Source organism: Talpa occidentalis, unplaced genomic scaffold (assembly GCF_014898055.3).
Source record: "Talpa occidentalis isolate TD23 unplaced genomic scaffold, MPIMG_talOcc4v2.1 talOcc4.7, whole genome shotgun sequence".
Taxonomy (NCBI): domain Eukaryota; kingdom Metazoa; phylum Chordata; class Mammalia; order Eulipotyphla; family Talpidae; genus Talpa; species Talpa occidentalis.
The window spans coordinates 77,759,485-77,774,182 of NW_023605083.1; the positions used below are offsets into that span (position 1 = coordinate 77,759,485).

At 41.5% G+C, this 14,698-nt stretch overlaps 1 protein-coding gene across 7 annotated transcripts in view; it reads left to right on the plus strand.

Moving 5' to 3' along the window:
• The first annotated feature begins 5,186 nt into the window (after positions 1–5,186).
• LOC119231451 (spermatogenesis-associated protein 31E1-like) overlaps positions 5,187–14,698 on the plus strand; it is an 84,654-nt gene continuing 75,142 nt past the window's right edge. For 6 of the 7 annotated variants that reach the window (XR_008549421.1, XR_005121792.2, XM_054688563.1 and 3 more), the window contains exon 1: positions 5,451–5,590. The gene's annotated coding sequence lies outside the window, so the exon portion shown is untranslated. Of the gene's footprint in view, positions 5,252–5,450; positions 5,591–14,698 lie in introns of those variants that run through there. The other variant, XM_054688568.1, reaches the window with a different exon arrangement.

Below are 14,698 nucleotides of genomic sequence, written 5' to 3' on the forward strand. Positions count from 1 at the left end.
TCTTCCACAGTTGAGCCTCCAGATGAGAGTACAATCTGACCAATGCTTGGAGTGCAGCATTACAACACATTATGCATAAGGCCCATTTAGATGTATCTGCACTACTGGGCCACATCAGCTATAACATATGAAATGTATGTGCTGGTTTAAGTCACCAGGTTTATTTTTATGCAGCCATAGAAAAGTGAAACACACCGAATGAGGAGAGAAAATTACATAGGAAAGCAGAGAAGGAAGAGAGCTTCAGACCTATGAGACAATAACAAAAGGTTAAATGTTTGTCACTTAAGTGCTGGGGGAGAGTGAAAGGTGGTATAAAAAAAAAAATAGACACATAGTTCTTGAAATAATACTGGAAACTTCCCAACATTAGAAAATATATAAACACCCAGATGCAAGAAATTCAGTGACTCCAAATAAGTCCATGCTCAGACACATCACATTTAAACTGTTGAAAACTAAAATAAAAGGGGGCATGGGGCATGAACAAAGTGAGCAGGAGCATATTACACTATGGTGGGGGATTGTGGGTGTTATGTTGGGGGGTGTGGTGTGATACGAACACCTGCAGGGAGAGATCCTAGAGCTCTCATACACAAACAATGATGTAAACCAATGAAATGTTATCCTCATTTAAAAAAACCAGGGGTGGGCCTCCCTGGTGGCGCAGCGGTTGAGTGCTGGGTTGCGAAGCTGTCCGCAGCCTCTGCAGCGCCAGTTCGATCCCCGGCAGCTGGCGAGGGTCCCACATGGCGCACAGTCCTCTCCTGTCTCGCCCGCTGCTCACCTCAGCAGTGTATTTTGTCAGTCTACCTGTCCTGCTCCCCCCTCTGGCTCTGATGAATTCTCTTACCCTCCCACGTTTCTAACTTTACCATGTGCTTGTATAAATAAATAAATCTTTTTTTTTATTTTTTTTAAGATTTATTTATTTATGTATACAAGCACTGGGTACAGTCAGAAGCACAGGAGGGTGAGAGAATTCACCAGAGCCAGAGTGGGGAACAGAACAGGCAGACTGACGAAGTACACTGCTGAGGGAAGCAGCGGGCGGCAGGAAAGGTCTGCGTGCCACGTGGGACCCTCACTGGCAGCCGGGGATCCAACCAGCACTGCAGAGGCTGCGGGTAGCTTCACAGTCCAGCACTCAACTGCTGCGCTACCAAGGGAGGCCCGATAAATAAAATCTTAAAAAAAAACAACCAGGGGTGGCATGGGGAATAAGGCATTACTCATAGAGGAACTGTGATTGGAATATTAACATGTACCTTATTAATCATAGAGGTCAGGAGACTATTGAATATAATTTATGCTGGAAAAAAAATTTTTATTTCCAAATAGAAATCCATATTGAGTAAAAACATCCTGCAGAAGGGGTCTCCCTGGTGGTGCAAGGGGTTAAGATGCAACCTATGAAGCTAACCGCTGACAATGCAGCCCGAGTTCGATCCCGGGCCAGGGAGCTACCTCTCCTGACTCTCCCGCTGCTCCACTCAGCAGTGTATTTCAGTCAATCTACCTGTTCTGCTCCACACTCTGACTCTGGTGAATTTTCTCACCTTCCACATCTCTGGCCTGTACCCCAGTTCTTGTACGCAGAAATAAATAAATCTTTAAAAAAATTCCTGCAGGAATGAGGCAAATAGAAAATGTCACTGAAAGAAACTAAGAGTTTGTCATAAGTTAATTAAAATCAAGATAGGGCAGCGGTTGATGGCTTGCGACATGAAGGAGGGTCCCACATGGCGCGCAGACCTAGCAGACTTCGGTCCTTCTGCTGTTCATTCTCTCAAGTTGCATGTATTAAATCAATAAAAAAAAATAAAATAAAATCAAGATTATAACATTTCCTTACAGGTTTTGAAAGAACGGAGGACAGTGTCACTATAGAGGACAGTGTCACTCAGACACCATGTAAATGTGTTTACATGGTCATAGACTCTACCTTTAAGTTGAGGTGGTAAAATATTAAATTCTAAATATATTATGAAATGCTATATACACATGTTACAGTAACATGAGCAATGAAAACTACTGAGATATTATAAATATAAAACTCAATAGACAAATTGAAATGGAGGGTCTAAAACAGTTCAAAGTTTCACCTTTTGAGATAGTTGCTTTCCCTTATTAATATGCATTGAGGATTCCGTCTTTCTTTTCATGACTGGTTCCTACATATCTTTTTTGTGCTGGAATAATGTACCACTGTGTGGAGTTAGCAAAGTTGGTCTATGCACCACCTACTGGGTTGCTTCCAAGTGTAAGCAGTTATGAACTAAGATGCTAAAATCACCAGCTCATTGAGTATCAAAGAGCACAACTGCTAGACTGTAGGGCTAGAGTGTGTTTAGTCATATACATACATAAGCCTGTACACATACATATATACATGAGTTTAGTCTATACACATGTGCACGTATATACCCACACATAGTCTCTACACATACATACCAGTATGAGAAGCCAATAGCATGACAGGGTGCTGAGAGGGAGAAGCCCAGATAGAAAGCTAGAGAGAAGCCAGAAAGAAAGCTCATCAGTGTCCAGTCTATATACATACAGAAGTGTCTATATAGATGTGGCTGCTGTTATCACTTTGAACAAACTGCTATCTGCGAGGTCAGTTCAAAGAGCCTTAACTTCCACCTTCAACTTCTCATCCTTGAGAATCTCCCGCTTTCTTCATGGAGAATGATGTTCTGTCCTGGGCCATTGTCCTACTTGAAGAATTTCTTTGAACATTTCTTGGAAGGCATATAAACTCACAACAATTTCCCTTCATTTTTGTTAGAGAAAAGATTTTATTTCTCCTTTACCATTGAAGGAAGTTGCTCAGAGTACAGAAATCTGGTTTGGCATTTTTCTCTCACACTTGAAATATTTCATGACATTCTCTTCTAACTTTCATAATGTTTAGAGATGTCAAATATAATTCTTTTTACTTTCCTCCTAGGTGAGCTTCTCTGTGTTAACAGGGTCCGTAGTTTGGTGTCTGACACTAATTTGGAGGAATTTTTCAGTCATTATTGCTTCAATCATCTTTCTCTTCTTTATTCTCTGTCAGAGAATGCCATTGTGAATGATTCGCGCTGGTAGTGGTCCTTCAGTGCTTGCACTGTCAGTCTCATTTTGTTTCTGTTTTTCAATCTATATTTCTCTTTGCATTTCAGTTTTAGAATTCACTACTGTCATGTTTTCACACTCAAGGATTCTTTCCTCAGCTGTGTCCTTTCTACTGAAGAACCCATTAAATGTTCCTTCTTTTCTGTTACCATGTTTCTGTCTTCTGGCATTTTTTTTAATTCATTCTTAGAATTTACATTGCGCTGCTCACAAAGCCCAGCTGTTCTTGCTTATTATCTACTTTTTCCATTATTTTCTCAGGATATTACTCTCAGTTGCTTTAAATTCTAGGATTTCATGACTTTAACATTTCTGACATATCTGAGCCTGGTGCTGATGCTTACACTGTCTCTTCAAGCTGTGTTATCATGTCTTCTACTAAATCTTTTCTCTTGGTAGGTAGTTTTGCTCGGTAGTCAGACAGGGCACACAGGGTAAAGGGCCCAGGAAAGAAGCCTTTGGTAATGCCGTGGTGAGGTGTGGGAGAGAAGAGGCATCCTGTATTCCTGTGAGCCTGAGCCCGTGCACTGTGAACTTTTTACCAGTGCTGCTCAGCCCCCACCCTCAGGTGGGGCAGGATGGCCACAGGGGCTGGAGATGTCTATTTCACTTCCCCAGCTGGGTTAGGTTTGGTTGACCTCTGGCAGGTGAAGCTCTGGTTAACTATTTTCCCTGAGTATAGGCCTTGATAAAAAGAACAAAGTACACTGGTATTTCTTTAGGATTCAACAGAGACAGAGTGGGAAACAGAGCGGGCAGATTAACTGAGATACACTGCTGAGGGGAGCAGTAAGCAAATCAGGAGTGGTCTGCCGCACCATGTAGGTAGCTCCCTGGCCAGGGATCGGACTCCTACAGTGCTGCAGGAGCTGCAGATTGCTTCGTAGTGCTGTGATTTAACCACTTGCACCACCAGGGAGGCCCTACCCTAGTATTTCAAAGTCAGTTTTTTTCTCCCTCCTCCTGCCAGGAGCACAGGGAACTATTCTTCAATCTTTACTGTGAAGTCCTGGTGGAGTCTATGGAGATGAAATTCACAAAAAGCGCGAGCGCCCAGTGACTCTGTCTCCTGGAGTTTTTGACCATCACACTCATCCACGCTGCATGTCTGGTAATTTATCAGTGACAGGCTTTCTGCCCTGGCACTGCTTGTGAGTTTCTGTTCTAGTACCTGGGATTCTCTCCAGAGGCCTCTCTGTCTCCACTTATGGGGCAGTGGTTTGTCCTGTGACCTCATTTACCTGATGGACCAAGGAGTGTGGCTACTTCCTCAGTTTGTTCAGCTTGTCATTATGGTGGAACAATGACTTCTAAGCTCCTCACATGCTGGGCCAGAAATGAGAAGTCTGGTTATGTCTATTGTATAAATAATGTCTGTATGCATTCGTTTTGTAAAAGACTCAAGGAATAGTTGAACAGAGTGAGGAAAATACAAGTCTTCTTTTACCCACATCCCTGTTTACACTCACCCTCCCATTGGACAAGAACATGTAAAACTTGGTGTATTTCTACACTTTTTTGAAATCAGTTACATTCACTTTTATGATTACACTCACACAATATCATAAAAAATCTATTCATGTGAACATTCCTTTAGTTTTTCATTCATTCAAAAATATGTGACAGGGAATTTAAAACGGTAAGAACACCAGCCCAGGCCTCAGAAGGTTGTGTTGCGCTGGGACAGACCTTATTGCATGAATCGCACTGATACTTTTTTTTTTTTTTTAAGATTTTTTTTTTTTTAATAGAGGCATGTTTTATTTATTTATTTATTGGCTTGTTTGTTTGTTTTGTTTATACATGCACTGGGTACAGTCAGAAGCGCGGGAGGGTGAGAGGATTCACAAGAGCCAGAGCGGGGAGCAGAGCAGGCAGAAGGACCTAAGTACACTGCTGAGGGGAGCAGCGGGTGGCAGGAGAGGTCTGCGCGCCATGCGGGACCCTCCTCCGGTGACCGGGGAGCAGCAGGGATTGAACCGGCGCTGCAGAGGCTGCGGACAGCTTCGCAACCCAGCGCTCAACCGCTGCGCCACCGGGGAGCACTGATACTTCTAAGATCTTAGCTAAGGCGGCGGGGTATCAGAGTATCGAGTGCTCCTGGGGATGGGGCCGGCAGTAGGAGGTGAGCTGGTGGGTCTGAGTAAACTCCCAGCGCTGGGGAGGTGGGATGGGCTGCGTGGGTTTGGGCCTGAGGCTGGGGCGGGGCTGGCTTCTGCCCACCCTTGGCGACCTTCTCTGGGAGGCTCCGGGCCCCACCCCTTTCAACGGTCCCAGTGGCCCAGTGTAGGGGGCGGGGCGGGAGCCAGACCCTAGGGTGGCAGTTTGAGCTCTGGGGAGCTGAGCCCCCGGGTGCTGTCTGGGCAAGGGGAAGGACATGGGGAGGGCGCAGGGGAAGGAGCCTGGTCCTCGGACTCCAGAGTTGGAGCTGAAGGTCAAACGGTGGTGGGAATAGACGGGACAGGTCAGTCCAGGGACTTTCTAGGGACTCTGGTCCATGGGTCTGTGCGGGAGGTAATAGGGGAAAGAGTTACACTACGTTGCAGTTTGTTCTTCTCAGGCATGGTGATGATTTAGGATTTAAGGACTATGAAATTGGCATTCTTCCCTGTATGAACCATTTTCTAACTTGTAGAGGTACAACTGTTTAGGATTTTTATAGGAAGAGCAGTTAGGAGTGTTTTTGAAAAGCTGGTCATTCCAGGTATGTAAGATGCTATGAAACCGTGTCAGGTTTAGAAAGTGTCCATCATTTGAGTACTGGCTGAATTTCCCTGTCCTAATCTTGAGTGTTTGCATTTTCTCTGTTCCACTAAACATATGTGACTATCAGACACTTGAAGTGACACAAGAGCAGCTTCTCCTTTAATTCTATTTAGATGTTTATTTAAACAGTCATCACTTGATGACTGGTGGTCATGGTATTGGAGAGCACAGATTAGATGCTAGGGATAGTGAAGTGAACAAACAGACAAATGCCCTGTGCAGAAAGAGCTTACTTTAATTTCAAGTGAATTTCTGTTTTCTTTTTTTTTTAATTTTTTTAAGATTTTTTTTATATTCCCCATACAATTGCATGTCCCTTATTTTGACCCCAATCCCTCCTCTCCCCCACCCCATAGTGTGTCTCTGGTTTATAGTTGCTTGTTGATATTGATTTTGATTTTTTCTTTATTATAATTATTCTTTTTCCTAGTCCCTTATTTAGTTTTTCTAGATTCCTGTGATGAGTGAGACCACCTGGTATTTTTCTTTTTTCTTTCTGGCTTATTTCACTGAGGATGATCCCTTCCAGCTTCATCCACAATATTGCAAATTGCATGAGTTATCTTTTTTGATTGCTGAGTAGTATTCAGTTGTGTATATATACCACATCTTCTATTTTTTTAATTAATTTATTTATTTGTACAAGAGCCAGGGTACAGGCCAGATGTGTGGGAGGGTGAGAAGATTCACCAGAGACAGAGCAGGGAACAGAACAGGCAGACTGATGAAATACACTGCTGAGGGGAGCAGCGGGCATGACAGGAGAGGTCTGCTGTGCCAGGTGGAACCCTCGCCGGCTAGATGGGATCGAATCGGCACTGCAGAGGCTGCGGACAGCTTCACAGCGCAGCAATCAACCACCTGCGCCACCAGGGGAGGCCCTACATCACATCTTCTTGATCCAGTCATCTATTTTTGGGCGTTAGGGTAGTTTCCAAAGCTTAGCTACTGGAAATAGTGCTACTATAAACATAGGGGTGCAGGTACCCTTTTGAATTAATGTTTGTGTGTCATTTGGGTAAATACCTAGGAGTAGAGTTGCTGGATCATATGGAAGCTCTATCTTTAGTAGGTCAAGAAATCTCCACACAGCTTTCCATAGTGGTTGGACCAGTTTGCACTCCCACCAGCAGTGCAGGAGAGTTCCTTTTTCTCCGCATCCTCGCCAACATTTGTTGTTGCTAGTTTTTTTAATATGTGCCATTCTCACTGGTGTAAGATGGTATCTCATTGTAGCTTTGATTTGCATTTCCCTGATTACAAGTGATGTTGAATATTTTTTCATATGCCTCTTGGCCATTTGCATTTCCTCTTTGGAGAAGTTTCTTTTTAGCTCTTCTGCCCATTTTTTGACTGGATTATTTTCTTTGTTTTTGTTGAGTCTCATCAGCTCTTTGTAGATTTTTGTGATCAGTCCTTTATCATTAGTGTTGTGTGCAAAAATTTTCTCCTAGTCGGTGGGGTTTCTCTTTGTTTTGGTTATTGTCTCTTTTGCTGTGCAGAAGCTCTTTAATTTGATGTAGTCCCAGCTGTTGATCTTTGCCTTCACTATCACTGCTTTGGGTGATGTGTCTGTAAAGATGTCTTTGAGATGCATGTCATGTAGTGTTTTGCCTATATTTCCTCATGTATATTTTATGGTTGCATGTCTTATGTCTAGTTCATTAATCCATTTTGAGTTGTTTTTTGTGCATGGTGTGAGGTAGTAGTCAAGTTTTATTCTTTTGCATGTAGCGACCCATTTTTCCCAGCACTTTATTGAACAAACTTTCTTTGCTCCAGTGCAAATTCTTTGCTCCTTTGTCAAAGATTAGTTGACCATAAATCTGTGGTTTTATTTCTGGGTTTTCTATTTGGTTCCATTGGTCTATGTGTCTGTTTTTGTTTCAATACCATGCAGTTTTGATTATTATGTCTTTGTAGTATAGTTTGAAGTCTGGGAGTATGGTGCCGCCATTCCCTTCTTTTTTTTCAGGAGGGTTTTGGCTATTTGGGGTTTAGGTGGCTCTATATGAATTTCATCAATATTTTTTCTATTTCTTTAAAGAATGACTTTGAAATTTTGATTGGAATAGCATTGAATCTGTAGATTGCTTTTGGTAGGATGGCCATTTTGATAATGTTAATTTTTCCAATCCATGAGCAGGGGATGTCTTGCCATTTCTTTGTGTCTTCTTCTATTTCTTTTAACAATGTTTCATGGTTTTCTTTGTATAGGTGTTTTTACCTCTTTTGTTAGGTTTATTTCCAAGTATTTGATTTTTTTTGTTTCAATAATAAAAGGAATGGTTTTCTTGATTTCTTCTTCTTCAGATTTATTGTTTGTGTATAGGAAGGCTACTGATTTTTTTGTGTTGATTTTGTATCCTGCCACTTTATTAAATGGATTGATTGGTTTAATTAGTCTTTCTGTGGAGTTTTTGGTATTCTCTATGAATATTATCATATCATCTGTGAATAGTGATACTTTGACTTCTTCCTTGCCTATTTGGATTCCTTGTATGTCTTTCTCTTGTCTAATTGCTCTGGCTAGGACTTCCAATATTATGTTGAAAAGCAGTGATGAGAGAGGACATCCTTGTCTTGGTTCCAGATCTTAATGGGAATGTTTTCAGCTTCTCACCAGTGAGAATGATATGGGCTTGTTATATATGGCCTTTATGATGTTGAGGTATGTTCCTTGTATCCCAAGTATTTCAAGGGCCTTTATCAAAAATGGGTGTTGTACTTTGTCAAATGCTTTCTCAGCATCTATTGATATTATCATATGGGTTTTATATTTCTATTTGTTGATATGTTGGATTACATTGATTGATTTTCAGATGTTCAACTATCCTTGTGTCCCTGAAATAAATCCTACTAGGTCGTGGTGAATTATCTTATGGATACATTGTTGGATTCTGATAGCTAAAATTTTATTGAGGATTTTTGCATCAGTGTTCATTAGGGAGATTGGCCTGTAATTTTTTTTTTTTTTTTTGGTGCTATCTTTGTTTGGTTTTGGTATTAGTGTAATGTTTGCTTCATAGAACGTATTTGGTACTATTCCTTCTTTTTCAATTTTTTGAAAGAGTTTGTGTAGGATAGGCACTAATTCACTGCTGAATGTTAGGTAGAATTCATTTGTAAAGCCGTCTGGGCCTGGGCTTTTGTTTTTGGGGAGTGCTTTGATTACTGCCTCAATTTCGCTGCTTGTAATTGGTCTGTTTAGTTGTTCTATTTCTTCCTTGTCAAGCTTTGGATGATTAAATCGTTCTGGGAATTTGTTCATCTCTTCTAGGTTGTTGAATTTGTTTGCATATAAATGTTCATAGTAATCTCTGATTATTTGATTTCTACTGTGTCTGTTGTGATTTCTCCTCTTTCATTTATAATCCTATTTATAATGTTTTCTCCTGTTTTTATTTTTTGAGCCTGGCTAGAGGTTTGTCTATTTTGTTTATTTTTTCAAAGAACACACTTTTGTTTTCATTGATCTTTGGGATTGTTTTTTAAATTTCCAATTCATTAATTTCTGCTTTGATTTTTATTATTTCCTTTCTTCTAATGTCTTTAGGGTTTTTTTGTTGTTCTTTTTCTAGCTCTTTGAGATGTGAGATTAGGTTGTTTCTTTAAGTTCTTTCTTGTTGGTTGATGTGAGCCTGTATTGCTATATATTTTCCCTTATTACTGCTTTTGCTGCATCTCATATATTCTGGAAAGTGGTGTCTTCGTTGTCATTCAACTCAAAGTATTTTTTAATTTCTTCTTTGATCTTCTCATTAGTCCAATGGTCTTCCAGTAGTGTGGATTTCAATCTCCATGAAGTGGGAGGGTTCCTTGTTTTCTTTTCATGATTTATTTCTAGCTTGATGCCTTTATGATTGGAGAAGTTAGTTGGAATGATATTGATTTCATGAATCTGTTGATGTTTGTCTTGTAGTCCAGTATGTGATCGATTCTGGAGAGTGATCTATGCACACTTGAGAAAAATGTGTACTCAGATTTTTTTGGGTGCAGTGTCCTATAGATGTCTGTTAAGTCCATGAGTTCTATGTCTTTATTTAGGGCTCTAGTGTCTTTGTTTATTTTTTGTCTCGTTGATCTGTCCACTGCTGAGAGTGGGGTGTTAAAGTTTCCCACTATGTGTGTATTTTCTTTAATGTCTGTTTTCAGAGCTGATAATAATTGTCTAATATATTTTGGTGCTCCTTCATTTGGTGAGTATATGTTGATGAGTGTTATATCTTCCTGATATATTTTCTATTTTCCCCTTGATCATAATGTAGTGTCCATCTATGTCTCTTTTTACTTTTTTTAATTTGAAGTCTATTTCATTTGCTATAAGTATGGCTGTTCCTGCCTTCCCTTTTGGTCCATTTGCTTGTAGGATTGTTTTCCAACCTTTTACTTTCAGTCTATGTTTATCTTTTGTGGTAAATGTATTTCCTGGAGACAGCAGAAGGATGGATTTTGTTTATTAATCCAGACTGCTACTCTGTATCTTTTTTTTTTAAGATTTTAATTTATTTATTTATTTATACAAGCACTGGGTACAATCAGAAGTGCGGGAGGGTGAGAGAATTCACCAGAGCCAGAGTGGGGAACAGAACAGAACAGAATGAACAAAATACACTTCTGAGGGGAGCAGCGGGCACGGCAGGAGAGGTCTGCACACCATGTGGGACCCTCACTGGTGGCCGGGGATCGAACCAGTGATGCAGAGGCTGTGGGCAGCTGCACAGCCCGGTGCTCAACCTCTGTGCTACCAGGGAAGGCCCTACTCTGTGTCTTTTTATTGATGAGTTCACTCCATTTACATTTACAGTTAATATTGATATATTGGCATTTGTGTTTGCCACTTTGTCTTTTTTTGTGATTTTATTCCTTGCTTTATTCTGTTCTTGTTCATTCCGCTGTTGATTTTGGCTTTAGGATTTCTTGTCGAATTTTTTAGAGTGGGGGTTTAGTTGTAATGAATTTCTGGAGTTTCTGTTTGTCTGAGAAGGTACATATTTTTTCTTCATAGAGGAAGGAGAGCTTTACAGGGCAAAGTATTCTGGGTTGGCATTTGCTGTCTTGAAGTTTGCTGAATATGTTACTCCATTCTCTTCTAGACCGTAATGTTTCTTCGGAGAAGTCTAAAGTTAACCTGATTGGTTTTCCCTTATAAGTTATCTGTTTCTTCCCCTTTGCCAGTTTCATTATTTTTTCCTTGTCTTGGACTCTTGCAAGCTTTACTATTAGGTGTCTTGCTGTAGTTTTCTTTTCATTATGGTAATTGGGAGTTCTTCTCACTTCCTGTATGTCTATATTTATCTTGATTTTCATGCTTGGGAAGTTTTCTTCAATTATCTCCTTGAATAATTTCTCAGTTCCTTTGTCTTTCTCCTCACCTTCTGAAATGCCTATAACTCTTACATTTCATCTCTTCATGGAGTCTGATAATTGTCTAAGAGTATCCTCATACTGCTTCATTTGCATTTTTCTCTCCTTTTCTCTTTTGTCTCTTTTTATTTTTGTATCTTCCATAGTACTGATCCATTCTTCCATTTCATCGATTCTGTTTTCGCTTATCCCAGAGTTCTTTATTTCCTCTAGTAATCTTTATATCTCCTGTGTTTTTTTTTTTTTTCCTTTCCTTTCCTAAGGTCTCAATTTCATTCTTCAGTTCAGTGATTATTTGTCTCAAATCATTTTTTTCCTTATTGTTTGCTTTCTGCTTTTTAATCATGATGATTATTAATTCTCTCTCTGATAGGCCGAGAAGTTCTTCCATGTCATTGTTGAGCTCTGGTGACCGTATTTCTTTTTGTGGTGTGTCCTCCTGTGGGCTTGCTTGGTTATTTATATTTTTTCTTCTCCCTGTTGTTTGCTTTCTAATTAGGTCTATGCATTGGGATGTTGTGCCACTGTGTTGGTGGGCATCTCTTTGGAGTGTTGCTTTAGGGGTGTCAGAAACTGTTCACCAGACTGAGACCAGCACTGGTAGGCCAAAGCTCCACCAGGGTGTTGATGCCGTGTTGCTGGGCACTGTGCCTTACTGGTCCCTCCCTGTGTATTTACTCAGTTCCAACAGTGAATCAGGTAGTTGGTGATTTTTTCTGGTCATGAGGTGGCGCCAGAGAGCCATACTTGCTTTTCCCAGTGGTTCTCTGAGTAATGAGCTGGCGGGGGGGTGGGGGGGGGAGCACCTCAACACAGGGGCTCTTATTCAAGCTGGGTGCTGTGTTTTCCCCCTGTTCACCGGGTGCTGTACCTGCAGCTGTATGGATCCCACGCCCTAAATTCTGCACTCTAGCTCTCAGTTCCAGGGCTATCAGATCCAAAATGCTAGCTGTCACCCTGTGCAGTGCCTGGCTCTCAGTTCCAGGATGGGATCTTGCTCCACACCTTATTTCCCTCTTTACCCCCCGTTTGCATGGCCCACTCTCTCTCAGAACCTGAGGGTATTTTTGTGATCCCTGGTTTCCAACTATCAGGATGTTGGTGATTTTTTCCTGGTCACTAGGTGGCACCAGAGATCTTTCCTAGTGTCCTTCCGGAACTATTTTTTTTCCTGTGGGTAGGGGGGAACAGAGTGGGAATGACGTGGAGTGCCTCAATGGCGTTGGGGTGCTGTGCCTGCCCTGTGCCCCACTGTCATGGGGATCCCATGCCCCGAATTTCATGCCCCGGGTCTCAGTTCCAAAGCCCTCAGATCCAGTACACGGGCTGTAGCCCAGTTCAGTGTCCTCGGAAATGGCGCCTTTTGCACCCAGGTCCCCTGTCTGGGAACCTGGTTTCTGATTATTCAGTGAGTGACATTCACCTCAATGAGGGCTTCTGCGTGTCTCCCCGCAAGACTAGGTCACAAGGACTAGAGATAGTATGTTTTGATCAGCAGCAACAATGGAACCCCCCAGGAACATTCCCTATTCACTCCCCCCAGCTTGTGCCATACTATCATACATCCCCAATACACATCCCCAACATGCACATTCCTCCACATACTTGCCCACCTTTCCTGACTCTGATACCCAACAAATGTGAGACTGACCCAGGAAATAGTGCAGCATCTCCAGAGGTGTGAGCCCCTCTAGGTCTCTCTCTCTCACTACTTGACTTCGAATTGTTTTCCCTCTGTCCAGGGCCACTCCAAAAGCTCTTGTCCCACAAGGTGATAGTCTGAAAAATTCTTCACCAGATTAATAAACAAAATTCTTAAAGATGTTTAAACTGCCTTACTGGAAATTCTTCATGTGTAGGAGATATTTAATGTTAGAAATGGGAAAAGGGCATGAGTAGAAACAAAAGTGCTTCAAAAGAAAATTTAAGAAATAATAAGTAGGTTATGTGTCATGGAAGGCATTGTTGCAAGTAATTACATTTTATGTTCAGATATTCGAAATGTTGATTTCATTTCTTGGTTTTTCTTTTGAAATCACTTTAGGCTCCTGCTACTATCTAATTTTGGAAGATTTTTTTTTTTTTTTTAATAATCTGAGTAATCAGACTCTTTTCTCTAAAACTAACAAGTCACAGGAACTATCAGACCTTACAGTCCAAGAAAGAAATTAAGGCCTCCCTGGTGGCCTAGTGCTTAATTCTCAGCACTATCACCACTGTGGCTGAGTTTGATCCCCAGCCAGGACTCTAAACCACATATGGTTCAGCAGACATCTCCTGTCTCCCCTGTGGCTCCCCTTAGCAGTGTATTTCAGTAAAGCCACTTGTTCTGCTCCCTACTCTCCCTCTGATGAGTCCTCTCACCAACTCCCAGTTCTCCTGGCCTACACCCCCAGTTCTTCCAATGACTGTAGTTTCTGCATCTTTCAAAAAATGACATGTGGTATCTTAAATATATATGCTAAAACATTTTGTGTAATCTCAGGGGACTGAAATATCAGGACAGACAAAATAGGAGATGCCAGGGAGAAAACAAGAAAACATATCCCAGTACTGAGGGGAATGCATATTACTGGCCTCTACCTTCTGTGATGAGGTAAAGAGCATTCTTACAAACATGGAGGCTGTTAGATTGTAAATTGCCCCATGCAGGATTCTCTGAGTTGCTTGGAGCAAAGCACGGCTGTTTCTGAAGCCTAAGGGAAAATTTCTCTGTGATCTTCATAAAAAGACCACAATGAGTCCCCCACCCCAATGAGATGTTGCTGTGTCCTATTCAGTGAGGGATCCACCTCAGGCCCTGCTAGGTGAACCCTCAGGAAGGAAGAATGTTGAAAGAAACTGTGACACTGTGAAGGTGGAGTGTTTTAGTAAGGGGCACTAAAGTGTTGGATGGAAGAAAAAGTTTCTTTTTCTCCCACTCACTTTGGGAGCACTTAGTCACCATAGCCAGGGAGAGAGGGGAAGAGAAGGTTTGACAGCAGTGTCACTTCTGTCCATCATGTTGTTTATAGTCCACCCCTATAATCTGTGCCAGAATGCTGCAGAGATGGGACTGGGAGGGATATTTTCCAAAACAAATTTCTAAAACTTTGGCTGCCAAGGTAGCATTGACTAGGATGCAAAGATAGAGAACTGGGTTTCTCTTTACTCCTGGAGCACTCATAGGAGAAAGTGGGAGAGAAACAGAATTCCAGAGAAACGTGGCAGTTGCTTCCCTGGTTTCACTGACTGGCGGCTGCTGTCCTTAGTACCTTGGTGTTAATACTAATTATGGGATGGTTAAGAGGGGTCTTCTATGGCTCCTGCACTAGATGGTTCTTAGGGGAGTTAAGTTTTGGAAACCTGGGTAGAACCAAGTAAAGAGATGTGTTACTGGATTTTTTTATATGCCAATGGATATATGAAATTCTGATGGGGGTTGACCTAAATTTGACCA